Source organism: Myotis myotis, unplaced genomic scaffold (assembly GCF_014108235.1).
Source record: "Myotis myotis isolate mMyoMyo1 unplaced genomic scaffold, mMyoMyo1.p scaffold_m19_p_3, whole genome shotgun sequence".
Lineage (NCBI taxonomy): Eukaryota > Metazoa > Chordata > Mammalia > Chiroptera > Vespertilionidae > Myotis > Myotis myotis.
Window position 1 is genome coordinate 162365009 of NW_023416335.1, and position 17633 is coordinate 162382641.

General features: G+C 54.2%; 1 protein-coding gene across 2 annotated transcripts in view; it reads left to right on the forward strand.

Annotated features, from left to right (window-relative positions):
* The window catches only part of FIGNL2 (fidgetin like 2), a 31672-nt gene that overhangs the window by 2846 nt on the left and 11193 nt on the right, over positions 1 to 17633 (forward strand). The window contains exon 1 of one of the 2 annotated variants that reach the window (XM_036300665.1): positions 15684 to 15918. The exons of the other annotated variant lie outside the window; for it this stretch is intronic. The gene's annotated coding sequence lies outside the window, so the exon portion shown is untranslated. Of the gene's footprint in view, positions 1 to 15683; positions 15919 to 17633 lie in introns of those variants that run through there. 2 annotated transcript variants of the gene reach the window in all.

Here is a 17633-nt window from a genome sequence, read left to right on the forward strand (position 1 = left end):
AAACAGAGAGGCCAGTCAGGGTCCATATGGATCACATTAACAATTGCTTATTATCTGGGCCAAGACTGCCCCCACTCTCCACCCCAGCGCCTACTGCTGCAGTTGCTGGGCCCTTAGGAGCCCAGTCTCCCTGCCTCCCCCTCCCCCCACCCTTGGTCAGCCAGGGAGACCAGGGAACAGGCTGGTCTCCCTCACCCTCCCTGTGCCTTCTAGCAGAACTTTGCTTCTTCTTGGCTTGTCTGGCAGTCAATGACTCCTTTACCCAATTTAATGAGAACCAGGTTCCCCACAGGAGCACAGCTCAGTGAGGTTTCAGGGCTGCAGCAGGGAGCGGTGGACCCAAGGCCCAGGTGCACCTGTGGTCTACAACAGCCCCTGCCTTCCAGGTGACAGAGGCGAGCCCCACTAGGCCGACCAGGGGGTATACTGGTGTCTTCTGCCACCTCAGCCCTGGGCTGGCCCTGCTGTCTTTTGAGAGCTGGCAGGCTAGTGAGGAAGATCAAAATAGGAGAGAATCTGCAAGACTGGGCCCAAGACTTGTGCTGCAGTCAAAGAAGCAAGACATTTGAGAGTTTCCTGGGGGCAGCAGCTGAGTTAGCCTTGAAGGTTGGGGAGTAGTTTATGTTGAAATGCATGTAGCCCAAGAATACTAGGCATAGAAGAGGCCTTCAAGATTACCCAGTCTAGGGGTCCATAACGTTTTTTATTTACAGACCCCCTCAAGGAACCAGCAAAAGCTGTTCCCAGAAAAGTGCACTTGCATCAGTTGACACTAGACTTTGCATTCTGCTTTAGAGATTCTTGGACCACCACCACCACCACCCCCACCACCCCTGGGGTCCATGGGACCCTACACCTAGTCCACCCCCTTCGGAAGTGCTGAGGGCAGAGTTAGCCTGCAGCCCAGCACTCCTTCCTTCACATGAAGCGCTGTTTCATGGCCTTATTACTGGCAGGTGAACAGGATGAGCTAAGGGACGAGAGGTAGTGGATCAAGGTGACAGGCCAGGCTTTGAATGGGAAAGGTTCCCACTGCCCAGGCCAGGGTATGGGTTCATCATCTCATCTCTTGAGTGTGGGCCTGGAAAGACCATGTCCAGGGCTGATTTTGTCTTAGGATCCATTTGTCCCCAGGAACCAGGATGAGTGGCAGGGAAATCTAGCTTCTCCAAGCATTTCATAAATGTCTTGATAAATCATAGCTAACACTTATGCAGCACCCATTAAATATTCTATATGTCATCTGTGAAATGGGACCAAGAACCGTGCCTACCTCATCAGCATTATTGTGAGGATCAAAGGAGTCAGGAGTCTGGAGCTGGGATTAATCAGGGATTGATAAAAAGATGTGACAGAGAGGCTGCATTTTGCTCTAACAAACCTATTTTGAGCACCTGCGGTGAGCAGCACTGTGCAGGGTGCTGGGTGTACCTCAGCCAGGCAGTGAAGAGCTCCCAGCTTGGGTTGGGGATTCCTGGGCACCTGTGTACCAGGCCAAGAGCTGGGCCTTCACACCTCAGGTCTCCTGTGACAACCCTCAGTTTTTCCCATGGCCAGGGAGGGCATCCCTAGCCCTGGCATTGATGGCTTTCCCACAGACACCTGGTGTAGCTCATGGCCACACTCACTGCACACTCAGCAGGGCCCTGTGCCAGGCCCCGGGTATTTTATCCAGGCAGCCATTCATCCAACAACCATTCTTTTCGGATGTGGTCCCACTTTCAAGGAGCTTGCAAGGCAGTTGGGGATCGAGAAGAAGCAAAGGGACAGGCTATGCTTTCAGGACCTCTCCTTGTACCCCCTATAGAAGGGAGCCACTGAAGGCGTGTGGGCTGGGGGTGACCTGCTCAGAGCTGTGGAATGGGCACAGGATGACTGGAGAGGAGAGACCCAGGGAAAAGGCCAGTACTTGACAGCAGGGCGTTGCATCACCAGTGGAGTTTCAGAGACAGAGACCCTATTCGGTGAATTAGTGGGGAACTGGGAGGGTCTAGTTGCTGCTGTCTGGCCTGTTTGGCCCTTGGATCCTCAAGAGTCTGGAGTGTTTGTTCTTTTTTCCCAAGCCAGTGGGGAAAGAAAAACTGGTGAGATTCAGGTTCTACTGAAACAAGAGCACCCTGTCCCCTTCATGTGGTTCTGCCCTGCCCCTACCCAGTCTGCCTCTGGTTTCCCTGGGGACTCTGGCCACCAGGGGACATCACCCCTTCATTCGGCTCCTCATTCATTCGTGGTCAGACCCTCACTTCTCTATAAAGGGGATCCTTTTCAGACAGCCTGGGTCCTGTGTGGGATGCCATTCCTATGTCACCGTCTCTCACACTGAAGTCTTCTTCAGGCTGAAGTTTTAGGGTCGAGCTGCCTGCCTCTTTGGGTTGGGGAGGGCAGCTGGAGGACTGCGAGGTGGTCAGTTCAGTGTGGGACTTGGGTTGACAGTGCCTGTTAGACATGCAAGTGGGGATGTCCCAGAAACAGGGCACAGAGGAGGGGAAGAGCCCTTCCCCAGAGAGCCCCTCCCAGGAGAGGTAGCTTCTTCTGCCGAATGCCTGTTCTGATGGGGAGCTCAACACGTCCAGCGACAACCCACATGTCGTCAGACAGCTAACATTAAGCCAATATCTTTTTAAAAAACAAATTTTGATTTCAGAGAGGAAGGGAGAGGGAGAGAGAGAGAGAGAGAGAAACATCAATGATGAGATAGAATCATTGATTGGCATCCTCCTGCACGCCCCCTACTGGGGATTGAGCCCACAACCTGGGCATGTGCCCTTGACTGGAATCAAACCTGGGACCCTTCAATCCGCAGGCCAAAGCTCTATCCACTGAACCAAACTGGCTAGGGTCAGACATCTTCCATGAAGGATTCACCTCATTCGAGGAGGGGGCAGGAACAGCGGGGCTGCAATGAGCTGCATAGTCTGCCACCCGACAGTCATTCAGGTGTTTTTCTCACACGACCCATTCCCCTAGCCCTGGTCTGCATGCAGCTGGCTGCCCTGGCTCCCTGATCAGTTTCCTGGTTTGTAACATGGGAGTAAGAGTTGCACCTGCTGCCAGGGTTATTGTGAGGATTAAATGAACTAATGTGTGCCAAGCACTTAGCACAGTGCTTGGCATGTGTGTGGGGATCTGTACAGCAGCAGAAGGAAAGGGTTGCTGTGGTTGTTCAGACTTTGCCTAGCACCCTCCCCCCAAGTTCTCAGTCTCTCTCTGCTCCTGTGGCCCTGCAGGTGTGGGGGGCCACCCCCTTGAGGACAACCCTGCCCACTCACACCCAGGTAGACCGGCCAGGCTGCATAGCTGGAGTTACTCAGCTCAGCACCCCAGGGCTGGGAAGGGTGGAGGAGGGGACAGAGGAACGCTGGGGAAGCCTGGGTGGGCTGCCTGGGCCTGCTTCCTTCCTTCTGCTCAGGCCTGGCCCTGCAGGGGTGTGTCTCCGACAGACCTCCAGGCACTGGGAGGGCGGCAGGTTGGAGCCCAGGACCATAGGATCACCTAGACTTTAAAGCTTATGTATTTTGGAGGTCACATGCCATCAAAATGGATTCAGTTCCACCTTGGATCCTAAACCTGGCTTGGCGGGTGGGGGGATGGGACTCTAGTCTCGTGGGCTGAGACATGTGGTCCATGACCCCTGATGAGTTCATGGATAGAATGATATTTCAATGCTATCAATTCCCTCTGTGGCCCCATGTATTTTTAAATTTCTTCCCCCAGCTTTACTGAAGTATAATTGACAAAGTAGTCCTGTGTATTATTTTTTTATTGAGGCATAATTGACATATTGGTTTCAAGTGTACAACATAATGATTTAATATATTTGCAAAATGATCACCACAAGAAATCTAGTTAACATCTCTCACCATACATAGCTATACTTTTTCCGTTGTATTTTTACCTTATGCATTGAAAAAAAGTTATTTTTGAGAACAGACAGCGTATTTACCAGACTGGAAAGAGAGCATCTGACTGAAAACTGGTAAATAGCCCCGAGCTCTTCCTCCATCCCACACCCATGCAGAGCCGAGTCCCCAGGGACTCAGAGATGGGCGCTGGGCGGGCCTTACCCAGCCCTGGAGAGCTGTGGTGCCTGAGTTGGATAGTAACCACAGCCCTCTCTGCCTGGTGCCTGCGTGGCTTGACTCCACTCAAGGCCCTGGGAGCCCTGTGCATAGCTGTCACTGTCTCCATATGTGGTGGGAAGCCCCAGGGAGGGATCGGCTCTAGTCAGGGCAAAGCTCAGGGTTCAGCAGCAAATCTTGCCTCAATGCCTCGATGAAAAAGCGCCTCAATGAAAAAGTAAGTCATCTTTAAAAATTACTTATTATAAGTAACTAGAGGCCCAATGCATGAAATTCATGCAAGGGGCTTGGGTCCCCACCGCTGCAGCGGCTGCCTCTGCCCCGGCCCTCACCCACCCCAGTAGCTGTCTCGGCCCTCACAGCCCTGGCTTCATCTGGAAGGTCATCTAGAAGGATGTCTGGTCTAATTAGCATATTACGCTTTTATTATTATAAATTCCTCTAGTAAGAAAATACTTCAAAGGCCCTTCTCTTATCGCCATTGCATCAGGGAAAGTTTTCTGAGGGAGGGGACTTTGGGAGGGTAAAGGACATGGTGGAAAGGGAGCAAGAAGGGGCTGCTGGACAAAAGAACTGCTGTGCAAAGGCCCAGGGGCAGGGGTGTCTGAGCAGGAAAGGTGACATCAACTCTTAAATAAGGCCTTTGAGTGGCAGGATAGATGTGCAGGGGACCAGTTCAGGCACCAAGCGGAAGCCAGCAATAGTGTCAGAGTGAAAGTGGCCTAATAGTCTGGGAGCACCCCAGCTGCAGTACCAGGAAGGCAGCCTTCTAGGCAGAGGAACTGACAGAGCAAAGGCCTGGAAGCGTGAACATGTATGGCCTAGAAAAATGAACCATTGTGGCTGGAGGGGCTAGAAGAGACCAGATTGGCAGGATCCAAGGCTGGAAGGAAGGAGAAACTGACTCACCGCTGGTGCCAGGCTAAGGGGTTTGGTGTCTACTCCATGGTAAGTGGGGGTTGAATGTGTTTTAGATAGAAGGACCACCCTGGCAGCCATTCAGAGAAGGACTAGGAGGGCAGACACCTGAGGTCAGATGCTGGGCCAGCTGTGGTGGGCGAGGTGAGAACTGTGGGTCATTTCAGAGAGAGTGTCAAGGGGACTCAGCAACCAGCTGGATGGGTAAAGGCTGCAAGAGTGGAGACACAGGGCCTCCACGGTTTCCAGCTGGGTGAAGGACAGACTCTGGAGAGAGAAGGCAGAGATGTTTTCCCTGGGGAGTCTGAGGTCTTAGTGGGCCTCCAGGGGGTCCTGTAGAGTCCACCAAATCCCTAAATCTCCCCCCTGAAGTTCCCAGGGACCATGAAAAGTGTGGATCAGCATGAAGTTGGTGTGGCAGGCTTTCCAAGAGGCAGAAGTTTGGGGGTAGGTGGGCATGTCAAAGTCCCAGGTCTCCTCCCTCTGTTGCCAGAGGAGGAGCTGGTGAGAGATGCCTCAGGACACGTTCAGAGGGGCCAGGTGTCAGGCTAGAGAGGTTTGGGATTCAGTGATGGAGCCCAGTTAGCCCCCCAGCCTCTGCAGACCCACCTGACAGTCAGCCCGTCAGGGGTGTGACAGGGACCTCACTCCCGCAGGGCAGGGCTCTCTAATCTGTGCTCAGCAGGCAACTGGGACAGTTCTCTTTTCTCCTTGAGTCCCTCAAGCCCATTGGATGTTTTTGGCATCAGAAAGCATCCTCCTTTCTCTGCCCCCTCCGGACCCCTCTCCCCACGCCCCTCTTTCCAAGGTTGAAGCTCCTAGCCAGCCCTCTGAGGAGCCAAGTCAGAGCCTGCCCTGGTGTCCTGCCCCCACTCCAGCCAAGCTTGACAGTACACCCTTCCTTCAGTGCCCTCACACCAGCCTGTGAGGGACCTGCCATGCCCTCCTGCTTCTCCCTGAAAGAAGCAGAGATTGAGACCCCTGAACCACATCTCAGAAGCTGACTCACTCCCGCACCAACTGAGCCACAGGAGGGAGGTGGGGCTGTGAGCTGCACATGGATGCCCTGGGTTCGCTAATGTGGACTCAGGGGCCCCAAGCTCTGGGTCAGTTAAAAAAAAAAATTATATATATATATATATATAAATGATTTCAGACAGGAAGAGAGAGAGAGAGAAAAACATCAATGATGAGAGACAATCACTGAATGGCTGCCTCCTGCATGCCTCACACTGGGGATGAAGCCCATAACCCGGGCATGTGCACTGACCGGGAATCGAACCATGACCTCTTGGTTCATAGGTTGACACTCAACTGGGTCAGTCTTTCAGGCTGGCCTTCAGACACCTGCCTATCTCAAGTCGCTAATGGTCCAGTCTGCATTTGTGGGTCCCTGGGAGCAGCCAGTGACAGTGAGGAAAAGGGAGAAGGGAAGGAGTGTGCCCTGCTATACAATGGGCCTGCACACAATGCCCGCGTAGCAGCCTGTTGTGGGACTGAGTGACACGGAGAACAAGCCCAGCCCAGCGTGCAGTGGCCTCCCCAGGAGAGAACAGCCCAGCCTTCCAAGCCTCTGGAATGCACAGACATAGGGTGACCCCTCCCTCCTTTTCTGTCTCTCTCAGGGCCCAGGAGTTGAAGTCTATCCTGAACCTGTTTCACCTAAGCTCAAGTAGTGAGAAGAGGGTGTGCAGGTGGGCAGTTACCAGCCTCAAAGACTCCCTTAACTTGGCTTCAATGTGCAGCTGGTCTCAAGCAGGCATTGGGGAGAGGCCAATCAGCCTCACTGGCCCTTCATGGAGGGATGAGGCCTGGTAGCCTCAATGAGAACTTGTATTTGCTGTACCCTTGTAGCCTGGAACCTCCCAGAGGTACTGTTGGTTTAAAAGAGGAAGCCTTTTAAAATATATATATATACTAGTGGCCCGGTGCACGAAATTCATGCACATTAAAAGGGGACTAATTAGAGGAAATATTTTAATATTGCTATTTGCCCTTTCTCTATAATAGAAGTGTCAGAGATGAAAGAAAATTAGTAAAAGTATATGAAAATCTTCCTCTTGTCAGAGTCTGGGATGCACCACGGGACCCAGAGTCAAGTCCCCACCCACCCACGTGTGCCTCGAAATCACGTGAGACCCAGATCCAGCTGGCCCCCCTCTTGGGCTAGATCCAGACCTGGCTGGTCCCACCCTTGTCAAGCCCCGCTGGGTGGGGGCGCAGCCTCAGGTCCCTCAGCCCAGGCCGGGGCAGGGGACACAGCCTGAGGTCCCCCGTCAAGCCCCGCCAGGCAGGGGAGCGGCCTCCCGTCCCCCCGTCAAGTCCCGCTGGGTGAGGGGCGCAGCATCAGGTCCCCCGGCCTGGTGCCGGGGTGGGGGGCACGGCCTCAGGTCCTCTGGCCTGGTGCCAGGGTGGGGGATGTGGTCTGAGGTCCCTCGGCCCAGCACTGGGGCAGGGGGCACACCTTGAGGTCCCCTGTTAAGCACTGCCAGGGTCGGGGCAGGGCCTCAGGTCCCCCGTCAAGCCCTGTCAGGTGTGAGGTGCAGCCTGAGGTCCCCTGTCAAGCTCCACGGGAACTCAGCTTCAGCTGTGAGTGCAGCCATCTTTGTGGTGGAGGGACAGTTAATTTGCATGTTTCTTATATAGGATATATATATAAATAAATATATTTCAGAGAGGAAAGGAGAGAGAGAAACATCAATGATGAGAATCATTGATCTGGTGCCTCCTGCACACCCCCTACTGGGGATTGAGCCCACAACCGGGGCATGTGCCCTTGACTGGAATCAAACCAGGGACCCTTCAGTCCTCAGGCCGATGCTCTATCCACTGAGCCCAAACCAGCTAGGGCAAAAGAGGATGCTTTTTTACCAGAATGGTTTTCAGTTGCTGAAATTCCTGCAGCCTCACTAAGTGAAGGGAACACAATTTAGGTGAAGACAGATTGTGTTTTCCTCTGGGGAAAAAGGTAATAACCGGGCTAGGGGGAGGGGGGTGGCGGTGCAGAAAGGGACTCAGAGCAGCCCCAGCAGCACACCATTGGAGGGGCAAGGGGAAACCTGCAGGGACTGTTGGAAAGACCGGGTGGGCGGGGTGGGATTCAGAGCTGGAAAAGTGATTAGTGGTGGTGATGAGTCTGAAGTCAGCTCCTGCAGCCCCGGGCAGCACAGGAGAGAAGAAGAGCTGTTATTCCCAGAGGACAGACAAAGGTGACTGCCTGGTGGGCCAGATCAGAGCGGGTACAGGCAGTTCCCTAAGCCCTGGGGATGGGTGCCCCGCCTAGGGATTCGGGGTGGGATCGTGTCTGCAGATAAAACACTGGGGGCCTGTGACCTGGGCCAGCTCCTGGCTCCCCAGGACCTTCTGCAAAAGTAGGGGAAGCCCAGGAACAACGCCCACCTCTGGGGCGGTAGAGGGGCCGTGTGATCAGTGAGTGTGTAAATTGGGATTTTATGGATCGCTTATTCGCTGCTGGAGCTGAGGCCCCCAAATTCCTCTGTGCCCCAGAACGCTTAATCTAGTCCTGAACTTTCCCCTGGGCGGGAGGGAGGCCGGCTCTCCACAGGCCCCGCCCTCCTGCTGTGTCTCCTCCCAGGCCCCAGGCTTTGTCATTGCAGGTTGAGCAGCTCAAATGTGCAAATACACTCCCTGGGGGCCACTGGGCAGTGGGACTTACCCTTCAGTGCTGTGATTGGCCAGAGACCAAGGCAGCAGCAGCAGCAGCTGTGTGTGTGTGTGTGTGTGTGTGTGTGTGTGTGTGTGTGTGTGTGTGTGGCGTGCCTGTTTGGGGGAGGGAGTTAGAGTTAGAGGGTGTCCAGCCTGCGTAGACCACTGGGCAGAGACAAAGAAACTTCATCTACCCTGGAACAGGGATTACCGCCAGAACAAACCTCGTCCCTACCTGGTCAAGCTGGTTAGGGAGCCTACCTGTCCATCTTTACATCCTCTTGTTAGATCCTGACATGGTGGGGGCTTACTCAGTGTGTGTTGAAAGGACGGATGGATGAGTGACCACATGAGTGGCTGCACCTTTAACTGCGGTTGTGTCTGCCGGAATAATCCAGCACCTACGCATTCCTAAATCTCCTAAGAGGCCCCTCCTCCCCTCACTGAGATTTGCTTTTAGCCGGAGCCTGGCTGACACAAGGCCGGACATGAGGGACTGGCCAGGCCTCGCGGGACCCAGCTGTGACCCCCGGACTCTGTTGCCACTTGAGAGGGCTTTCACTGTGGTCACGTTTCTCCCTGCCAGCCCCCATCTGTCCTTGGGACTTGATGAGGATGAGGATGGTAAACCAGGGGGGATGGGTGTTGAGCAGCTGATGGGGTGGGAAGGGAACACAGCCTAAAGGGCCAGATGACAGACAGCCCTGTCCTCTGCTCCTCTTCCGCCTGCCCCTCTCCTCCCTGCGGCAAGCAGGACAGGCTGGGCTTGGGGGGAGCCCTGCCTCCCTTCTTCCTGGGGAAGCTGGAGCTAAGCTCACCATTGAACTGCCTGGGAACCCTAGGGAAGGAGTCTGAGTCCTAGGGAGGTCTACCCAGAGAGCCTAAGAGGTGAGACTCCTGTACAAGAGAAAGCCCAGAGGATCCCGTTGTAGCGGGAAGTGCCCTGGCTGCCAGCCTAGTGCTGGCCAGGATGGAGCTCTGTCCAGAGGGCTTTCTGAGAGATGGGAATGTTGTGAGTGTGCGATGCCCAATCCAGCAGCCACGGCCACACATGACTGCTGAGCGCTCAGAGCGTGGCTAGTGCTATTGAGGAACTGAAATGTTAATGTAATTTATCTTTAATGATACATTTTTATTTTTAATAATAATTTAAATTGTAAAATAACTAATACATTTTAGTGAATTTAAATTCAAGTAGCCACCTGTGGCCAGCAGCTGCGATTTGGACAGCATAGGATTAGAGCAGGGGTGGGCAAACTTTTTGACTCGAGGGCCACAATGGGTTCTTCAACTGGACCGGAGGGCCGGAACAAAAGCATGGATGGAGTGTTTGTGTGAGCTAATATAAATTCAAAGTAAACATCATTACATAAAAGGGTACGGTCTTTTTTTTTTTTAGTTTTATTCATTTCAAACGCTACGGCTGGATTAGAGTCTGTGTTGAGGGATAGAATCAAACGCTTGGGTGCAAACCCCTTTCTGGCTGTGTGACCTTGGCCAGGGCTCTTCCCAGAATGGATGCTCCCTCCCCAGTCTGTCAGACCACCCAGCCCCAGTGTGGACATATGCAGTTAGGGGTCATCTACTCCTGTGGGGGGCTGAGCTACTCTTAAGTGGTCCTAGGCCACAAGGGGCCAAACACCCAGGGACAGACCTACAGCCCAGGGTGGGAAAGGAGTGGCTGTATGGAGCTCTAGACTGCAGCATCTTAGGAACTTCCATGGGGTTGCCACTCCTAGAAGGCTCCCTGGAAGAGGGGGCCGAAGGCACGCTTGGGCTGGAGCTGTGCCTGAGCACTGAGCTCTGGGACGGCCAGGTGTTGGCACCTACGCAGCTTGACCAAGGCTGGCAGAATGTTCTAAGAATCCCCACGTCCCCTCTTACCAGGTGTCAGGAACTTCGGAGAATCACTCCCCCTCTTTGAGCCTCCACATCCTCTTCTGTAAAATGGGGAGAATATGAGTATCTGGGAGGGAAGTTGTACGAGTGAAACTGAATGGTAACCATGAGAGTTCTTTGCAAACACTTAGTAGGCTGGGGGAGAGGGAAGGTTTATCCTCAAGGGTGCTGGGCCCCTGGCCTGGCCTGGCCTCTCAAGAGGACAACAGATGGTCACAGCCTGTCTGTGGCCCTGACCGCGGACACAGGAGGGATTTCTGTACTTCCCCCCCACCCCCCCACCCCGCCCAGTGTGTGCACACAGCCCAGATGGGGGCCACTTGGCCAGCCTCAGTCAGGCTGACCTCCTGCTGTTTGGCATTTGACATATGAAGAGTCCAGGCCCAGAGTACACCCCCCCCCCCACACACACCCCAGAGAGGAGCCAGACTGGCGGGGAGGCCTCTCTACCTTGAGGAAGCAGGATCCCAAGGGCCCTGATCTCTTTACCATGTGTCCGGTGGCCTTTGATGGGAATTCCATTGCCCCTTTTGTCCTCTCCCAGAGGCCTGGCTGGGGGAAGAGAGGAGAAAGATTAAGAAAGAAGAAAGAAAGAAAGAAAGAAAGAAAGAAAGAAAGAAAGAAAGAAAGAAAGAAGAAAGAAAGGAAGAAAGAAAGAAAGAAAGAAAGAAAGAAGGGAGGGAGGGAGGGAGGGAGGGAGGGAGGGAGGGAGGGCGGGCTAGTTGGGGTGGCTGGTGGCTGGGCTGAGAGCCCTTCGGCTGCAGGCACCCTTTCCCTATCCACCAGAGATAATTCCCTGGCTTTGCCACCCTCGCCATCTCATTGGGCTCAAATATAGTCACCCTACCTTTTTTAAAAAATTTGGACATGGAGGCAATTTCAAGCCTCTTTGCCCGTTAGCCATCCAGCCATCCTTCCATTACACAGGTCCATTAAGGACTCTGTGTGCCAGGCACTGTCCTAGGTGCTTGAAATATGACAGTGAACAAAACCAAGTCCCTGCTCTCATTGAACTTTCCAGTGGGTACAAGAAAATAGAGCAACAGGGAGCTAGCTTACGCGAGACCATCAGGTTGAGGGGACAGTGAGGTGGCAGTTGAGCAGAGACCTGAAGTGAGTGAGGGGGTGTGTGAGCCACGGGGAGACCTGGGGAAAGAGTGTTGAAGGCACTGCACACAGCAAGGTCGAGGGCTCGAGGTGGGAGCAGGCTGGGCGTGGGGTTACCCAGAAGGCCAGCACAGCTGGCGGAGGCCCAGAGGTAAGGGAAGCAGAGCGTCAGGACCTGCTAGGCCACAGGGAAGACTTCGGCTTTTCTTCTGGATGAGAAAGGAGCCATTGGAAATTTCTAGGTAGAAGAACGACAGGGTCAGACATGTTTTCTAGGTGGCTGCTGTGTTGAGACTAGAGAGTGGGGGACAAGGGTAGAAATGGGAGGTGAGATAGGAGACCACTGCAGCCGTCCAGGTGAGAGATGTCTTGGGAGGTGGTGAGAAGTGATTGCAGTTTGGATAGATTTTGAAGCCAGATTCGTTGGTCTGAGGAAAGTTTGAGATGACCCCAAGGTTTCTGGCCTGAACAGCTAGAAAGGCTGGAGCTGCCGTTTCCTGAGATGGGAAGCTGGGGTGGGGGTGGTGAGGAAGTCAGAAATTTGGTTTTTGGAGATGTCAGGTATGCCAATTAAATATTGGAGTGGAGGTGTCAGCAAGAAGGTTGGATGCACCAGTGGGGAGTGCATGACAGAAAACCAGGCTGGAGAGCCACGTTCAGGAAACCTCAATGCATAGACGATGGTCGAGGCCACAAGACTGGATGGGGTCTCTCAGGAATTAATGTGGAGAGAAGGACCCACAGGCTGAACCCCGGACTCTGCGAGGCTGGGGGTGAGGGCGAAGGAGGGCATGGCAGAGGCTGAAGAGGAGAGGGGCAGGGAGCCCAGCACGGACGTTGTCAGCTGAGGCTGAACTGCTGAGCTGAGGCCACTGAAACTGACCATCAGGTTTTACAACGTGGTCACACCCCACACCGCAGGCAGGTGTGAAAGGCCGTTTGGGAGGGGGGGCATCAGGAATAGCAGTGTAAGTGTCTTTCAAACTGTTTTTTGTTAAAAAGCAAGCAAAGAGCAAAAGGATGTAGTTGGAGGGGGATTGAGAGATTGCTTTGAACGTTTCCCCCCTCAGGTGGGAGACTAGCAGCATGTGTGTGGGCTGATGAGAGTGAAGAACAGGGGAAATGATCGTGCAGGAGAGGGGAGAATTGAGGGAACAACATCCTTGAGTGTTGAAAGGGGATTGAACCAGTGCAAAGAGGAAGGACATCCCCTGTTCTTGCTGTCAGGAGGGACCTTCCCCAGCTGCCCCAGGAAAGCAAGGCGTCGCTTAGGGCTGGGAGGATGCATAAAGGAGCAGGACTCGCCAGGGGCCTTGAAGGATGGGAGTCAGCTGGGAGAGGGAGGGCACTTCCAATGGGTGGGACCTGGTGAGCACAGGCATGTAGGCCCTGAATGAGCAGGGCTGGGGTTTTTTTTAGATTTCTTTAGGGCCTGTGCATGGAGAGGAAAGCTGGCTTGCATTTCATTACTGGGGGACCAGAGAAGCCTGGGACTTCCTGCCCCAAGACCCGAAGAGAATTAGCCCGACACCTGTCCTGGCCATTCCCACTCCTGGGTAACATGCAGCCTTTCCTCACCTTCCTAAGCCCCTCCCCCTTCCCCAGCTGCAGCTTCACCGTTTCTCCATCCGAGGAGCACAGGGACATGGAAGAACAGGTTCAGATTCTTGTGCATGGACCCCTGCTCTAGTTAGGGGTCTGCTCCTCTGTCTGCATCCTTGCCTTACCACAGCCTGAAGGAGTGGGAAAAACACTGCTCAGAGGGAGGGGGCCCCCATCTGGACCCTGGGCAAGCCACACCTCCTCTCTGGGACTCAGTTTTATCATCTGTAAATAGTATCTACTGCGGTGGGGTGTTGTGGGCAATGAGTGAGTGATGACCCGGATGTGCCAGCACTCCCTGCTCAGCTCTGGTCCTTCGCCTTCACTTCAAGTCCATGAATACACCCCAATGCTTCCCATCCCAAGACACCCATTTTAGGTGCTATCCTGATCCCCCTCCAAAAATAGCATCCACTGAGAACTACTGAACTCATTCTTCTCTTTTTCTTTCCCTCCCCTCCCCTCCCTTCCCTTCCTCTCCCATCCCTTTCCCTTTCTTCCCCTCCCCTTCCTTTCCTTTCCTTTCCTTCCCTCTCTCCATGACCACTTATGCCTTATCTTCTCTGTTACACAATAGAGTCTGTGAGGACAGCTCGCAGTTTGACCCAATCTTGCATCTCTAACACCCGGCATTGGGGATGCTGGCTAGGAACGGGACGGGGTGCCTGCAGAAACAGGCTGCAGCCCTTGCAGTGAGTTTGCAGCTGTCCCTCTGGCCTCCTTGGCTAATCCCCTAAACGGCCATGCTAGCCCAGAACCAGGCCCAGAAGGTCCCCCAGGCAGGGTTGTGCAGGCCCAGCTGTGCTGGGGGCTGCGCTCTGCCCTGAACCGGGGGAAGAGCTTCCTGTGTGGTGGGTGCTAGGGCTGTGGCAGGTGACTGGTCCTGGGGCGTCCTTTTGTCACTCCTCCCTCTCCTCTTGCAGGGCAGGGCCCAGCGGCTGGGGGAACAGTTGTGAGCACTAGACAAAAAGCCTGGGACAAAAGGCCTGTGGGAGCCGCAGTGAATAGATTAATGAGATTTCCATATGAGGGCCAACAATGGGATTCTCCACTCCAGCCCCTTTGTTCCCGGCTGAGATAATGGAGCCCTGGGGAGCTTGCCCAAGAGGGGGCTGCAGCAGCCCCTGCTCCTCACAGGCCTGGAGCCGCCGGGCAGCTGCCCCTCCTTCCCTGCCCCGCCCCCAGCCCTGCTCGGTCCAATCCCCTCCCTCCCGGTGGGTAATGGAATTCTGAATCATAGAATTCTGTAAGCTGGGGAAGGGGGTTAGGAGGCAAAGGCCTCCTTAGAGAGTTGGAGGGGTGTTGACACTGCATGGTTGGAGTCTCTTACTGCTGCATCAAGTATAAAGTTTACTTTAAAAGGTTCCTAGTGAGAGAGAAGTTTGCAGTCCACCATCCACACCAGCTGTCTCACTTGACAACTGAAGAAAGTGAATCGGATAGAGATTAGGTGTCTTGCCCATGGCCCCACAGTGACAGCTCAGGGCGTTTGCTGCCCTGGGGTGTCAGAGTGAGCGTGGAGGAGGCGTGTGTGAGAGAAAAACAGTCTCTTGATGCTCACACTACACCGCTTCACTTCTGACACCAGACGTGTGGGTTTCCACACCAGCCAATTCTGCAACACGGGCTGGGTGTCCTGCAGATTTAGCTAAATTCTGACACTGTTTACCTGGAGATAGCATCAGATCCCACAGGCTCCGGGCTGTCCCACGAGAAGGCCCCAGTGCAGAGGGTAATCACAAGTTGGGGTTGCCACTTGTGCTTCTGACCCAGGGACTATAAATCGGAGATTCCCACGCCCCTTTCTTTGGGTTCCATTAATTTGCTAGAGTGGCTCACAGAACTCAGGAAACCAGTTTACTTACTAGATTACCAGGTTGTTATAAAAGACTGTAATGCAGGTACAGCCAGATGGAAGAGGTGCACAGGGCGGGCACGTGGGAAGGACTGCAGCGCCTCCGTCCTCTCCCAGGGCACCACCTCCCAGCACCTCCACATGGCCCCCAACCCAGAACCTCTCTGAACCCCAGCCCTCGTATTTTTGTGGAGGCTACATTACGTAGGCATGATCTAGGCATGATCGACTAAATCACTGGCCACTGGAGATTGAGCTGGGTCTCCAGCGTCTCTCCTTTCCCAGGAGGCGGGGGGTTGGGGGGTGGGGGGGGGGGGGGGGGGGTGGGGGGGGGGGGCTGGGGCCGAAAGCTCCCCATTCCTAGGTTAACCATAGGAGCTTCCCATAGCCTGTGTCAGGCCCACTGCAGGGAGTGCCCTCCCTGGGCCCATGGGGGCTGGAGAGGTCCATGGGGCGGAAGTCGGTGCACTGAGTGTTCTGGCCGTTTGTGACGCTGAATCGCTTCTCATTGATCCCGGAAGACTTCCTAAAAACAAGGGGTGAGGGTGTGAGGAGCTTTTCACTTCCTCTTCCATCAAGTAGTTCCTTCCATTACTGTCTACTGCTCGCCTGCGTTTGAAGGTCGGTGGAGTCCAGTGGATCAGCCTCTTCTGTGTGGAAGGGCGCGTGGCCTTCAAGGGTCTGCAGAGAAAGAGCTGCTTCAGAGCCCGACCTTGCTCCCCAAAGGGTGCAGTTTCAGAAAGTTACCTCTCCTCCAGAGTCCAGCCACCACCAGGGAAGTCCCAGACCCAGGTGAGGAACTGTCTGCCCAGCCCAGGGGGGTGAATACCTATCAGATGGCAAGTCAGCAGGGAAAGGGACAGCTCTACTGGGCTGTTTTGCCATGAGAGGACACAAATGCTCCTGCCTGGGGGGCACAGGCCACACTCCCAGGCAAATACAGACACATGTTTCCATAGGGCCAAGGCAAAGATGAAGGCCAGGTAATGTCCTCAGGCTCTTCCCGGGCTGTGTGTACCCGAGGGCTGGACCAGGGAGTTGGTGCAGCCAAGAGATAGGGCCTGGGCTTCTGGTCAGACTGTTGCCCTCAGAATCCTGCTCTGTTATGTGATAGCTGTGTGAGCTTGAGGCTGTATTAATCTCTCAGTCTCCCCACCTGTCAAAGGGGAATGATGACAATGGCATTGATTCCATAAGCCTGTTGTGAGGGCTACACAAGATAGAACAGGGGCTGGCCCTGCCCCCAGTGCAGGGTGCTGGGAAATGGCATGAGGACTGTTCTATCATATCAGCTGGGATGAAACCCCCTCACAGAACATTCTCCCGGTCACCTCAACCCCAGGGGGAAGGCACTTGTTCAGAGTCACTCAGTAAGGATGGGCCACAGCTCTGGTTCTTAATTGTACCATTTATCACACTACTTTGTACCCCATACTGGACTGCATACGTTACATACATTATTTTTTTTCAATCCTCAAGACAGCTCTGCGAGGCCTATGTGATGCCCTTTAACAGATGGAGAAATTGAGCTTCAGTGAGGTCAGGCAACCTGAATAGGATTGTAGAATAAGTGAGTCTGGATTCAAACTCAGGCCTCCCTGATTCAAAGCTCACACTTTTCCCCAAGTCTCTGGTGATGTAGAGGACGAGTATAGTCTGTGAACCCCGAAGGGAGGCAGGGTCTCCTGGGAGATCCCTCATGTAGGAGGCTGCATGGGAGGGGCTTGTGAGCTGGGTCACAGGTAGACCCAGAGTCCCAGTGTGAGAGCAAGAGGACTGTCACTGGCCTGGGTGCGGTGGGTGTGGTGGGTGTGGTGGGTGTGGGGCAGGGAGACAGCATGCTCTACCCTAACCTCTCTGGATTGGCAGGCGGGGAGGGGGTGGGAGGAAGGCAAGCGGGGAGGCTGGTTGTGTCAGAAAGCACCAGCTGAGTTTGCATTTAAAGCCCCAGAGAGATGAGACCGAGCGCATATGTAAGCGACAGGCACAGACATGCACATGCGCCTGCAGCTGTGCACCCCTCTGCACAGCATGGGTGGTGTAGGCGTGAATGCCGGCGTGTGCCAGGCTCATGCGGGCCAGCATGCTCAGCCCAGTGCAGGATGGCAGTCTCACCTCCTCAAACTTCTGTCTTCTCCCCTTCCTTGGGCAGTGGCATTCTGGCCAGACCTTTGTTCCTCCCTTGAAAGAGGTGAGAGGAAGTCTTGAGATCAAACATGTTGTGACTAAGTTTAGAAGTTGCTGACCTGGCCCTCTGCTCCCCAGTCAAACCATTCAAGGATCTCTAACAGAGGCCAGATCATTGCATTTAGACAACGACCTGAAAGGATCTTGAAAGAAGGGGAAGAAAGATGGGCTGGTGGCAAGTGGAGACTTAGGGTCCAGGAGGTCTTTTTGAGGACAGGAAACAATTATGCTTGCTGTGGGGAGGGAGCCAGGACACAGTAGCGGGAAGGGATAGTTAATTAATGAGGCAAGATCCCAGCTGAACCAAGATGGGATCAAGG